General features: G+C 41.0%; 1 long non-coding RNA gene across 1 annotated transcript; it reads right to left on the reverse strand.

The window, feature by feature from the left end:
• Positions 1-3,780: 3,780 nt before the first annotated feature.
• LOC131188899 (uncharacterized) lies at positions 3,781-14,581 on the reverse strand. The gene is made up of 3 exons (XR_009152864.1): positions 14,524-14,581; positions 7,395-7,629; positions 3,781-4,050 (listed from the first exon to the last, which is right to left on the reverse strand). It is a non-coding gene; the product is annotated as an uncharacterized LOC131188899 (long non-coding RNA).
• Between the last annotated feature and the right edge of the window lie 412 nt (positions 14,582-14,993).

Genomic DNA, 14,993 nt, shown 5'->3' on the forward strand with positions numbered 1-14,993 from the left:
AACTGCAGGGATTCACATAACAATTGTGGCAAGAAAGGTCATAAAACAGGACAAAACTAACTTAACAACTGTCTCATTTAGTGACAGAAAGTTTGGGCTCAATCGTGGTCATAAGTTGAGGTCTACCTATACTGCTCGTCCAACTTATCTTCCCAAACAGGTTCAAAATTTTGCAAAATTTTGATAATATCTACTTGGGTTCTTCAGAAATGGATTCCTCTCATTGGTTTCATGGTGGATCATATACCCTTTTGTCCCCCCCCCCGCTCTTTTTCCAGTCAATCAACACACTTTTTGGTTGGGTTAATATCTGTCAGCATAGCCCAACATCTTGAGTTGCTTTCTAGGATGTCTGGTTGAGGCTTTGCCAGTAGAAATATAATCATACCATCCACTGCTACAGCCATCCCACTATGTTATAACAATTTCTCCCACCACCACCTCCCGAGTTGTGTTTCATAGTACATTATTTTCCTTTTTTGCTCAGCAACATGTGTTTCCTTGGAAAGACTTCATTTACTCTCTTGCCAAAGGACCAAATGGTACTTTCTCACGCCTTCATAAGGGAGCAACAGTAAAAAGAAAGAAATTGATGGCTGGGTGCACATAGCACTGTTCATAATTATCAGAGGGAAAGCAGCAGTTGGGAACAAAGAAGCTTGTGAGAGGGAAGCCTTGCCAGTTTCACTCCTGGGCTCTTGGCCGTGCTGATGCACAGTTTAATTTTATGTCTAGTCTTCAGTTGCAGTGAAAGCAAACAAGTGGCAACCCATCATAAGGAAGCATTCACGATGCCCACTAAGTTGATAGTTGATTTAGCCTGGAGGACTAGTACATTCAGCAACCAATTCCATGTGAAGTATCAAGCTAAAAGTGGACATATCTGTCTCTGTCACAGGTCTGTTCAAGGGCAAGGAAGACCAGAAGAATAGAGAGACAGGCGTTCAATGTGAATCTTTGGGGGAAAAGATTCTGGGAAAATTCAATTCCAGGCTGTGGGCAATTGATTAATTGGTTGTGAATTCAAGACCTGCCTTAGCTATGAAAGCCAGCTGGCTGACTTGGGCCAATCCTTTTCTCTCAGCCCAACTCAGAGAACTGAGCCCAAGTCAGCCCAACTCACCTCACAGGGATGCTGTGGAGAAGTTGGAAGGAGAAGGTGTACTGGAAATGTTCATCGCCTTGTGTTATTTGCAAAAATAATAAAGATGGGACACAAATAAAATAAAATAAATCAGCTTCATGAACTAGAATTACATTGATCTGGGGAGAAAAAAATATATTATTAGTATAATAGGTTCATAATATCCTGTCCAGGTTTCTGTTTCTAAGCATTTTGTACCAATTGAACATTTATTGGCCATCTTCAAGGACAACTCCATGGATGATACATTATGTTGCATTAACGCACACAAGAAGCAACCTCTAGGACCTTAAGCGGTGCTGAGGCATATCATAAATTACAAAGATTGCACTAGAAACGTATCCAAGCGACAAACTATCTCACTTCCAGAATAGGTTGAACTCTACTCATATGGACCAATAAATAGGTTGAACGGCACACCCAGACTGAACTTCAGTTTCCTGGCCCGCATCCAGTCCATTATCATGGCCAGACACTGATTCAGCATTTCCACTGCCTCACCTATATCTGATTAAAAGGAGACACGGTGTTGCATGGTATCAAGATATTGTTGACACTTTGTTATAAATTTCTGTATCATCTCACTCAACAATTCCATGTGGACATTAAACAGCACAGAGAATAAAATGAACATTTGTAGGATTCCACAGAATAAACATCATTGAATTGAGCAGAAGTCCCCCAGACCTATGCTCTGGAATGAGCATCCATAAATGAATGGAATCACTACAATATTGCTCTGATCTCATTTAGTTCAGATAGTTTCCAGAAGGTCAAATGATACTTCCAGAGAACATCACCCCACTTCTCTTATGCAAAGATTATCCCACAGTGCAACCAAAGCAACCCAATGCCCAAACCAGGTCTTTGATTGAAATAGATCCAGAATTCCCCACCCCCAACAAAATGGCTGGAATCTGATCAGCGGCCACTTATTTGAACATTCTTGTTTTGACCCAGGTTCCCAGACTCGGACTCCTGGAGGAGGATGATTCAGAGAGTGAGGTGGAGGAGCTGGCAAGGCCTGATTCCCCCGGGCCTTCTTCTGATTTGGCAACGCCCCAAGAACAACCTTGGCTTGATGCGAGACTGTGCAGACATGACCGGCGCGTGCAGCAGAGGAGGCGTTGAGACAAGGTCAGAGAATGATGAGTCACGGAGTGACACCCACAGGGGCTATAAAGCAGGAGGCGGAGCTTCCTGGCTTTTTGTCTTGGACAAAGCAGTGAATTTGCGCGGGCAAACTGTTTCAATAGAGGGAAGAATATGTTTGTGAGTGACTCTTGCCTTATCTATAATTTCCTAGTTATCTCCAGAGACTTGGCAGGCGCGTGGGTAGATGTGGCCAGAACATCTCTGTGCCAGAAGGAATTCAGTCAAATGTAAATAAACTTGAAAAGAAGGCCTTTGACTGACTTTTTGTTGGGAGTATCGGGAGGGGGAAACAGACAATTCTTGTCTAATAAAGAGATGTTGGCCATAGGTCTAGAGTTGCCCACATCCTCTTGGTCCAATGAAGCTTAATCTCAAGAATGATCTCCCTTTGATCTCCTTCAATGTGACTGGAAGTATCTTTCATATAATAATGAATTTATAATCTCCTAATCCCTGTAGACCATCCCCTTTCTGCTATGCCATGAGTGACAAGGGTTGGGCATTCAGATGATTAACAGAACTTTAAAGCAGTTGAATATGATTGATTTTAGCCAAATCAAGAATTTAGCCCAAGGGTAGTCAACCTTTTTATACCTACTGCCCACTTTTGTATCTCTGTTAGTAGTAAAATTTTCTAATTTTACCCAGTGGGTGGTTCAGGGGGAGATGCGTGAGCTATTCCGGGACAAGGGTCTTTTGTTTGCGGTCGCACTATAGCGCCATTTAGTTTCACTTACGTAACGTGAACTAAACTTATGTGCGGGCGATACAAATAGTATATTTTCAGAAATTTAAATTGTCACGGGGAATTTTATGAAAACCTAATGAAAATGTTTTTAAATAATGCTATGAAAATTTTTTAAAAAGTCAATTAAATTAAAAAAAGGAAAGTGCTTCAGTATTGGACAAAACCCCTACCGCCCACCATGAAAGCTGGAACGCCCACTAGTGGGCGTAGGGACCAAGTTGACTACCACTGATCTAGCCTAATATCATAGCATGCTAATAATGGCTCTATCTAATTTTATGCTAGACCAAATTTCAGAAGAACTAATCAGAAAAACTCCACTGGATAACAATTAAGGAACGTAAAGGTGAAGGAGGAAAACTGCCTCTTTATCTCCATCACTACCATAAAGTAGGACCAATAATACAGGGTTTTTTCAGAGTGAGTTTCAGCAGGTTCTGACCAGTTCTGGAGAACCAGTAGTGGAAATTTTGAGTAGTTCAGAGAACCGGTAGTAAAAATTCTGACTGGCCCCGCCCCCATCTATTCTCTGCCTTCTGAGTCCCAGCTGATCGGGAAGAAATGGGGATTTTGCAGTATCCTTCCCCTGGATTGAGGAGGGAATGGAAATTTTACAGTATCTTTCCCCTGCCACGCCCACCGAGTCATGCCCACCAAGCCACACTCACTGAACCGGTAGTAAAAAAATTTGAAACCCACCACTGGTTTTCCCCCCCCAAAAAACATTATTTTTTGTTCAAAATTTGCAAAATAAAACAAGGGAAATAAAGAAAAGTAATAGGTAAATAAAAGTTAAATAAAAGAAACAGGAAAAGGAAAAGGAAAGAAAGAGATATAAAGGAACACTTTCCAATCTTTTTTTGCAGCATGTAAATACATGTATATAGAATCGATAATAGGATGGATAATAGAGGAGGTTTCCTCCATGTTGTTCTACTGATCTTCCAGTTTGCTTCTCTGTCCTCAGCTGTAGAAGGAGCCATTGTATCAGAAGAGATCAGTTCTGGAAAATAGAAGAAAGTCACTATTTAGGAAGACAAATCATTTTAAACAACTGCAGCTCTCCTCCAGCTTTTTCCATATACACAGCTACCTACTACAGCCTTTCCATACCGATGCTCTGTAAATATTTGGACCAACGCCTATTATTCCTAGTCTGGAGGCCAGTGACTACACTGGCTAGATAAGATGGAAGTCATTGTCTGACATATCTTAAAACCACCAGCAGGTTGACAAAGATTAGCTAAAGAATACTTCTTGGGCTTGTTTCTTGTTTCTGCTCCATTGTACGTCTCTGCCCACTGTTAAGAATTCTGCTACTCACCTTTATTTACTTGCTCTTTTGGTCAAGTGTCTTACACCGTCATCCAATGATCTTCTAAAATTTAACTTGGATTATGTCCAGTGGTGGGATTGAAATTTTTTTACTACTGGTTCTGTGGGTGTGGCTTGGTAGGCGTGGCATGGCTTGGTGGGCATGGCAGAGGAACGAGACTGTAAAATCCAAATTTCCTCCCCACTCCAGGGGAAGGAAACTGCAAAATCCCCATTTCCTCCCCACTCCAGGGGAAGGAAACTGCAAAATCCCCATTTCCTCCCCACTCCAGGGGAAGGATACTGCAAAATCCCCATTTCCTCCCCACTCCAGGGGAAGGTTACTGCAAAATCTCCATTTCCTCCCCAGTCCAGGGAAAGGTTACTGCAAAATCTTAATTTCCTCCCCACTCCGGGGGAAGGTTACTGCAAAATCCCCATTTCCTCCCCACTCCAGGGGAAGGTTACTGCAAAATCTCCATTTCCTCCCGATCAGCTGGGACTCGGGAGGCAGAGAATACATGGGGGCGGGGCCAGTCAGAGGTGGTATTTACTGGTTCTCCAGAACTGGTTAGAACCTGCTGAATACCACCTCTGATTATGTCTCTTCCCTAGTTTCATTTCCCCTTATGTAAGGGTGGATTAGCAATTGTTCTTGTTCTTTCTTGGGATATTACCTAGAGACAATATTCCTGTTTGGGTGCCCCCAATGAGCTCCATGCTGCACAGGTGTACCAACTAAACCACTCATTGCTCAGTCTTTTCCCTCTGCTGCCCCCTTCTTTCTTTTAAGTGTCTCTTTGCAAAAGTAGGAAAGAGAAGTTGCCATAATGTCAATGGGAAGTGGTGCTCAATAGTCTTTTCCCTATGCTGTATAAAGGTAAAAATAAAAGTTCCCCTTGCACATATGTGCTAGTCATTCCTGACTCTAGGGGGTGGTGCTCATCTCCGTTTCAAAGCTGAAGAGCCAGCACTGTCTGAAGATGTCTTCATGGTCATGTGGCCGGCATGACTAAACACCAAAGGCGCACGAAACGCTGTTACCTTCCCACCAAAGGTGGTCCCTATTTTTCTACTTGCATTTTTTACATGCTTTCGAACTGCTAGGTTGGCAGAAGCTGGGACAAGTAACGGGGGCTCACCCCATTATGCGGCAGCACTAGGGATTCGAACCGCTGAACTGCCGACCTTTCAATCAAGAAGCTCAGCATCTTAGCCACTGAGCCACCGCATCCCTTCCTATGCTGTATAAAGATGTATAATTCAAAGATACTTGTTCTGGGGGGGGGGAGACCATAAAAACAAGTCTTTAAAAAAGTCACCGAAATGAAAGCAGAATGTTTACCCTCTACTAAAAGAGAGAATGGACTATTCCAGGACTGCCTGCCACCATAAAAGGGTAATTGGAAGGGCAAAGGGTGAAGAAAGGGTTCCTGCAGAGTCAAGATAGGACACTTGATAGCTCATCAGGGAGCAGAGTCAGGTTTAATAATGTCTCTGCTAAACACAGTTAATAATTGAGGTCAGTGCTCTTGGCAAGAATAACAAGAAGATAGTTTCCCCAAGTGTCGAGTGATGGTGTGAAGGGCAGGCTGTTCAGAAAACACAGGTGGCAGAGATAGCATTTGCCAGAAGTATATGTGGCTCTAAAGGCAGCTGCTTTGCTGGGGAGGCTTGGCCTCAACTGTTCTTGGGCTTTGGGATGTGCATTAGGAAGACAGGACAGAGTTGTGGCTTTTTTCCCCATCACCATACCATACAGCACATACAAATGCTGCTTGGAAGGGACATCACTTTTTTTTAACGTGTTGTTAACGTTAAAAAACGTTAACAACAGAAGCAGAAAAACCTCTCAGAAGCAGAAAAAACCCAATGACACCAACTCTGTCTATTCTCTGAGTGGTAAACATTCCTGGACATTATTGTTGTTTGTTGTTGTTAGTTGTGAAGTTGTGTCTGACCCATTGCGACCCATGGACAATGTTCTTCCGGGCCTTCTTGTCCTCTACCATCCTCTGGAATCCATTTAAGCTCACACCTACTGCTTCAGTGACTCCATCCGGCCACCTCATTCTCTGTCGTCCCCTTCTTCTTTTGCCCTCAATCTTTCCCAGCATTAGGCTCTTCTCCAGGGAGTCCTTCCTTCTCATTAGGTGGCCAAAGTATTTGAGTTTCATCTTCAGGATCTGGCCTTCTAAAGAGCAGTCAGGGTTGATCTCCTCTAGGACTGACCTATTATTATTATGAACATCTTAAAACCTCTTCTTAAGAGGTTTTAAACCTATCTTGACTAAACTGTTCTTCAGATACAGGAGTATAATCTTCAAAAAAAGGATCCATTGTTCCCTTAATATATAGCACGGGTTTAAAGCAAAAAACAAATTCATCCAATGGCCAGACATTCAATTTTTACCTTTAACATTTCCACACTTTCTCTTCACATGTGGTTACGCATTCAAAAGACCAGTTTGCTTATACAGGTAGTCCTCATTTAGTGACCGTTCCAAATTACAATGCCACTGAAAAAAGTGACTTATGACCGTTTTCACACTTACAAACACTGAAACATCCCCATGTGCGGTCATATGATTTACATTCTGATGCTTGACAACTGATTCATATTTATGACGATCGCAGTGTCCCGGCGTCATGCGATCTCCTTTTGCAACTTTCTGACCAGCAAAGTCAATGGGGAAGCCAGATTCACTTAACATCTGTGTTACTAACTTAACAACCGCAGTGATTCATTCAATAGATGTGGCAAGCAAAGTTGTAAAATGAGGCGAAACTCACTTAACAAATTTCTCACTTAGCAAAATAAACGTTGGGCTCAATCGTGGTCGTAAGTCAAGGACTACCTGTAGTAAGTTGTTCCCCTTTTCTTCCACTCCCTGGGACAACCTGCTTCTGAATGTCCCATAAGCTGCTCTGGAAACTGAACGCGGAGTAAAGAGACCTTTGTTTTTCTACAGAGCAGCCTTCCTGCTTCACAACCATATTTCAGTCCTGACTTTATTTTTAGCAGAAGTTTACCAAATTAGTCAAGATTGGGGCCGCCAGTGTATTTCCTTTTCAAGCAAACGTCTTGTCTGGTGTAATCAATCAGACAATGCGGTGAACTTGCACACCAGGCCCAAGTTTATGCAGGGCTTGGACTATCATCAGGGAAACAGAACCAATTCTCCTCTCAACTGTGAAGGGCCCCAAATGTCCAGTTCCTGCATCCTCCTTGCCTGGGGTCAGTTTACCTTGAAGGGTTGTGGTGGCTCTGTAATAAATAAGAATAACTTGGTCAAACATAGCCTCCATTGGCATAAAGAGGACTAGTAGTTATTCCTCTGGAAATGGGGAAAAATAGATAATATTTGCCTCTCTCTCTGGGGCTGCAAGTTTAGTTAAATTAGAAAATGTTATCTAGATTGATGATAGGACGGGTTCTGCAACCCAACAAGACAGACACAGACTTCAGAGGATAATTAGAACTGCAGAAAAAATAATTGCTACCAACCTGCCTTCCATTGAGGACCTGTATACTGCACGAATCAAGAAGAGGGCTGTGAAAATATTTAGAGACCCCTTGCATCCTGGACATAAACTAATTCAACTCCTACCCACAAAACAATGCTATAGAGCACTGCACACCAGAACAACTAGACACAAGAACAGTTTTTTCCCGAAGGCCATCACTCTGCTAAACAATTAATTCCCTCAACACTGTCAAACTATTTACTAAATCTGCACTACTATTAATCTTCTCACCATTCCCATCACCCATCTCCTTCCACTTATGACTGTAACTTTCTTGCTTGTATCCTTACAATTTATATTGACTGTTTCCTAATATGATTTGATTGCTTATTTGTACCCTATGACTATCTTTAAGTGTTGTACCTTATGATTCTTGACGAATGTATCTTTTCTTTTATGTACACTGAGAGCATATGCACCGACAAATTCCTTGTGTGTCCAATCACACTTGGCCAATTAAAAATTCAATTCAATTCAATTCAATTCAATTCAATTCTATTCTATTCTATTCTATTCTATTCTATTCTATTCTATTCTATTCTATTCTAGAACAAAGTGACTAAAAAAATAAGGTTTAAAAAATTATTGACTTTTTATTAATTACATTTCTTGGTGCTTAATAAATATTGTGTTGTCTCGGTATTTAATTTGCTTAACAATACTGATTATATTCTTTTTCCCAACCACTGGTAAAATAGGTTCCATATTTGATATTATTCTGTGTCTTCTTTCTGCTCAATTTTCAATGTCAATCTATCCATTTCTGAACAGTCTAGTATCTTCTTAATTATTTCTTCATCTTGTGGTGTTTCTTCATTTTTCCAATGTGTGAATATAATCCTCGCTGCTGTTACTACATGTAATATTAAATACATACTTTTCCTAATTTTTCTGATATACCTAATAAAAACAATTCAGGTTTAAAATCGACATGTTTCCCTATCATCTTTTCTAGCCACCTGTGTATCTTGGCCCAAAATGTTTTTGTTTTAGCACAGGTCCACCACATATGATAAAATGTGCCCGTTTTTGGATTATATTTCCAACATTTGCTGGACATATTTTTAAACATTTTAGCAGGTGGTAAATGCCACCTATAAAAAATAAGGGTTTGAATGCTGTTTGCGAAAAGTGATGAATGTTCCTCTTTGGACAAGATTTAAGTTTGTTTTCTGACAGGCCAGAATCAGCCTGAGAAAAGTAGGCCAACTTTAGTAGTTGTTACAAATTCCAGCACTGGACTAGTGAACCTGTTTGCAACCGAGGAAGGAGTAGCTCATCTAATAGAGATTTAGCAGATGAATATAAGTTGTTCTGTATTCTGAAAATTTGAATGCACCTTTAAAATTTGCATATAGAATAGAATAGAATAGAATTTTTTTATTGGCCAAGTGTGATTGGACACACAAGGAATTTGTCTTGGTGCATATGCTCTCAGTGTACATAAAAGAAAAGATACCTTCATCAAGGTACAACATTTACAACACAATTGGTGATCAATATATCAATATAAATCATAAGGATTGCCAGCAACAATACGGTAATCTAGCAGTAAGATAATTGTAAGTGGCTGATGAATTATAGATTTGATTACTTGATTGTGCTTTAATAGAAGTGGGACTTGGGGGGGCAATATTATATGTTGTTATGATGGTTGATGTTACTCTTGTTATTTCTAATATCCAGAGTTGAAATGTGGATATCTAGAATATTTAGCGAAGTGAGAAATTTGTTAAGCGAGTTTCGCCTCATTTTACAACTTTGCTTGCCACATCTATTGAATGAATCACTGCGGTTGTTAAGTTAGTAACACAGTTGTTAAGTGAATCTGGCTTCCCGATTGACTTTGCTGGTCGGAAAGTTGCAAGAGGGGATCGCATGACGATCGTCATAAATACGAACCCGTTGTCAAGCATCAGAATGTAAATCACATGACCACACATGGGGATGTTTCAATGGTTGTAAGTGTGAAAGCGGTAACAAAAGGGGCCTCTGGTGGCGCAACAGGCTAATGCAGCCTGTTATTAACAGCAACTGCTTGCAATATTGCAGGTTCGAGTCCCACCAGGCCCAAGGTTGACTCAGCCTTCCATCCTTTATAAGGTAGGTAAAATGAGGACCCAGATTGTTGGGGGGCAATAAGTTGACTTTGTATATAGTATACAAATGGATGAAGACTATTGCTTGACATAGTGTAAGCCGCCCTGAGTCTTCGGAGAAGGGCGGGATATAAATGCAAATAAAAAAACAAAAACAAAAAAACAAACAACAAATTACTTTTTTCAGTGGCATTGTAACTTGGAACGGTCACTAAATGAGGACTACCTGTATAAGCAAACTGGTCTTTTGAATGCATAAGCACATGTGAAGAGAAAGTGTGGAAACGTTAAAGGTAAAAATTGAATGTCTGGCCATTGGATGAATTTGTTTTTTGCTTTAAACCCGTGCTATATATCAGGGGAACAATGGATCCTTTTTTGAAGATAACACTCCTGTATCTGAAGAACTGTTCAGCCAAGATAGGTTTAAATATGAAGAACTCTTAAGAAGAAGTTCTAACATGTTCCTGACAGTGGTGAAATTCAAATTTTTTTTACTACCGGTTCTGTTGGCATGGCTTGGTGGGTGTAGAGTGGCTTTGTGGATATGGCTTTGTGGGCATGGCAGGGGAAGGATATTGCAAAATCCCCATTCCCTCCCCACTCTTAGGGGAAGGATATTGCAAAATCTCCATTCCCACCTCACTCTGGGGCCAGCCAGAAGTGGTATTTGCTGGTTCTCCGAACTGCTCAAAATTTAGGCTACCGATTCTCCAGAACCTATCAGAACCAATGGTGGGTTGCGCCCAGTTTGGACTGGCACGAGGCTCAGCCCACTGACCCAAATGGCATCAAAACTCTTCTGCCCATGCGCGGACAGAATACAAACCGGTAGTAAAGGTAAGTAGACCCCACCCCTGGTCAGAACATGCTGAAATTCACCCCTGTACGTATGTTTATGTACATGTACATGTCTATGTCTTTGTATGTCTATGTATATATGTGTGCGTGTGTATATGTAATTTATATCTTTTTAATTTTAAATTAATATTTTTTTCTGTATTGTTAAAGTTCATAGTTTATTTAATTTTAGTTTTATAACTGAATCTGTCCCCTCCCTTTATGTTTATCCTAACACTCAAGATGTCTTAACACAATAAACAGATACAACAAATAAAACCGAAGTAACATAATAATTTCAAAATTAATATCTGTTATTACAATAATTAACCATTAAAATTTTTGATGCATTTTGATTGTCTTCTTATAGATTGGGAGCACCTGTCTAGGGAGCAATTCACAATATAGGAGAACTCCTATATTTACTCATCATCAGGTTTCTGACAGTGGGAACATTTTCAAAAGGGCATCAGGTAATTTAAATAACTGGCAAGGCTCATAGCAGGAGAGTTGGTCTTGCAAATAATAAAGCCCCAAGCTATTTGGCCTTTATAGGCCAAGTCAGAGAGCCAGATAATCTAGTGGTTAAGGCACCAGGATAAAAATCAGGACTCCGTGATTTCTAGTTCCATCTTAGACATGAAAGCCAGCTGGGGGACCTTGTTTGAGTCATTGTCTCTCAACCCTACTCACCACACAAGGTTGTTGTGGGAAAAATAGGAGGAAGGTATGTTCGATATGTTTGACGACTTTAGTTATTTATAAAAATAATAAAGTGGGATATCAATCAACCAATCAATCAACAAACTCCAGGCTGATTGACAACTGATGGCCAATGCAGATCTTTCAGCAAAGGCATCATACAATGCCAGCATCCTGGGTATCAAATTTTGCACCAATTCTAATTTCCAGGCACTTTTCAAATGTAGCCCTAAGTAAAATCATTGATGTACAAACAAATGCATGTACACCAAAACAGGTTATAATGAAGGCATGGAAAACTGTCGCTTAGTTCAACTCTTTCAGGAAAGGTTGTAGTTACTGTACTGATTGTATTTGTACAAATCCTCACTACTGCAAATCCAAACTGGGGGGAATCAAGAAGTACTCCCAAATTGCAAATCTTCTTTTGCAACCCCATCAAAAACAAAATTCTCCTCAATTTTAGACTCCAACTGCATGCCTGTCACATCTGGATTTGACTTCAGTTTGTTCTTCCTTTGTCTGATACTGAGATTAAGCAGTGTTTAAGGTTACTGATTACCTGGTAGGATTTAGAAGGATGGTGACAATAGGGTTGAATATAGAATAGACTAGAATAGACTAGAATAGACTAGAATAGACTAGAATAGACTAGAATAGACTAGAATAGAATAGAATAGAATAGAATAGAATAGAATAGAATAGAATAGATTTTTTTATTGGCCAAGTGTGATTCAAGAAATTTGTCTTGGTGCATATCCTCTCAGTGTAGATAAAAGAAAAGATACATTCATCAAGAATCATAAGGTACAACACTTAATGATAGTCATAGGGTACAAATAAGCAATCGGGAAACAATCAATATCAATATAAATCGTAAAGATACAAGCAACAAAGTTACAGTCATACAGTTATAAGTGGAAGGAGATGGATGATGGGAACGATGAGAAGATTAATAGTAGTGCAGATTTATTAAATAGTTTGACAGTGTTAAGGGAATTATTTGTTTAGCAGAGTGATGGCCTTCGGGAAAAAACTGTTCTTGTGTCTAGTTGTTCTGGTGTGCAGTGCTCTATAGCATTGTTTTTGAGGGTAGGAGTTGAAACAGTTTATGCCCAGGATGTGAGGGGTCTGTAAATATTTTCATGGCCCTCTTTTGGATCATCAATATACTTATGGTATCTCACTCTGGAACTCTGAATGATCTTCCCAGTGCTTTCTTATTGATTTTGAACAGCTATGGGGACAAGATAAAACCCTTTGTTAGTGACCTAGGTGTTAAACAGTAGTCCCCCAGCACCACCTTCTGGGCATGTCCCAACAGGAAGGGATGGAATCACTAAAAGTGGCCCCAAGTCCCAACCCTGTCAGGCTATTAGAAGGATTCCATAATCAGTGAAACTGAAAGCCATCCAGAGGTCCTCAAGACTTAGTAAAATTTGACTCCCTGCTTGCATCTAATTCTGACACAAGTCATCCACCAAGGCAGTGGTGGGATTCAGCCAGTTCGCACCTATTCGGGAGAACCGGTTGTTAACTTTCTAAGCAGTTTGAAAAAACTGATGTTGAAAGAAATCTTATTTTATTTTTTCCCACTTCACAGGGCTAATCCTGTAAGGAAGGCAGGAAGAAAACATGTTGGTGTTGTTTCTAGCATAATCTTTATTGCCCTCCTTACAGAAACTGCCTTAACTGTAACAAGGTTAACCCTTATTACAATGTAAAAGCTAAGGTGAAGTGCCCATCGATGTGAGTGATTTTGAGTTGGCCACACCCACACAGTCACATGACCACCCAACTGGTCATTAGGGCAGAGAACCAATTGTTAAATTATTTGAATCCTACCACTGCACCAAGGCAACCCCAACCAGTCTTACTACTCTACCCGAGACAAAACTCTGAAATGGGTTCATAAAATCTGGAGTCTTGCAAGCCAGCTGAGAGCAGAATTGACCCATGACAGTGGTGTATCAATAAGTTGTTGGTCAGCTAGCAACATTATGAGTAAGTGCCAATGTAGCCAGCAGTGCTGGTAAAGCCTGAAAGCACTGGAAGTTTTGGTTTTGTTTTTTTTAAAGAGAGCCTGTTGTTAAAGAATGCTTTGCATCCAGTATGGGCATTGGGCATCCTCATTGTCACTGTCAGCAGCTTCTTAAAGAAATTATTCCCAACCCCTTACCCCTGGTTTGAACTGGGTTAACCAAATGCAAGTTGGAATTAAGGAGGCATTAAGGAGGTGCAGTGGTGAAATCCATTTTTTTTTTACTACCAGTTCTGTGGGAGTGGCTTGGTGGGTGTGGCAGGGGAAAGATACTGCAAAATCTCCATTCCTACTCCGCTCCAGGGGAAGGATACTGCAAAATCCCCATTCCCAACCTGCTCCAGGGGAAGGATACTGCAAAATCCTCATTCCCTCCCCAGTCCTGGGGGAAGGATATTGCAAAATCTCCATTCCCACCCCACTCTGGGGCCAGCCAGAGGGTGGCATTTGCCCGTTCTCCGAACTGCTCAAAATTTCCGCTACCAGTTCTCCAGAACCTGTCAGAACCTGCTGGATTTCACCCCTGAGGAGGTGGCAATAGGGCAGTGCCGCAGTAGTGTGTTGTTATTTCAGTAATGCCTCTTGAACCTATTATTTGGCTTTATGCGGCTACCATGTGAACCCAGGAAAAAATGGTGGCCCCTTTAAAGAGCTCCTGGCTGGCGCAGCAAGAGGATCAACATTGGATCCGAATATTGAACACCCCTATAAAACATGTGTCTTAATAGTAAGTGAACTGGTTGCTGTCCACTGCTCTCTTTTGTCTACAATGTTCATTAGCCATATCCAGTTTATCTCAGGTATTTTTTTTCTAGGCTCCCAAACCAACCATTGGCATGTGGCCTCTTCTTCTATTTTTTCCCCCCCTAAGACTGCCCCTGATCCTTTCTGGAGGATGAAAGCACTATTGGAAGTAGAGATTTATTTAAATGAAATAATTGGGGCGCAATACCTGGGGAAGAGCAAAGGAGATATCACGACACGAGGGATGAAATCTACTTATCTTCCTTACCAGTCCAGAAGTCACATGTGCACGCAGACCTTCTGCGCATACGCAAAAGCTTCTGAGCATATGTAGAAGGTAAAAACCACATTACTTCCTGGTTAAAACCAGGAAGTAATGACACCCAGGTGGGTGGGCGGAGCTTTGCTCCGCCATCGCTACTGGATTGCTGAACTACCAGCCATGATCACTACCGGATCGCACGATCCAGTCTGATCCAGGAACATTTCACCCCTGCACGACACCTTATTTTACATAGGTGCTCTCTTGGTGACCAGGTTTGAATGGTGCAGTGTATAGTATTTCCTTTCATTTTTAAAAATTAAATCAGAAGTTCATTATGTGGGGTTTTGTGATCCCTTCCAGGTATCCCACATGTATTTGGAAGGAAGCGGTTTCTTCAATTTCTTGGAAGAACA

This window comes from Ahaetulla prasina, chromosome 1 (genome assembly GCF_028640845.1).
Source record: "Ahaetulla prasina isolate Xishuangbanna chromosome 1, ASM2864084v1, whole genome shotgun sequence".
Lineage (NCBI taxonomy): Eukaryota > Metazoa > Chordata > Lepidosauria > Squamata > Colubridae > Ahaetulla > Ahaetulla prasina.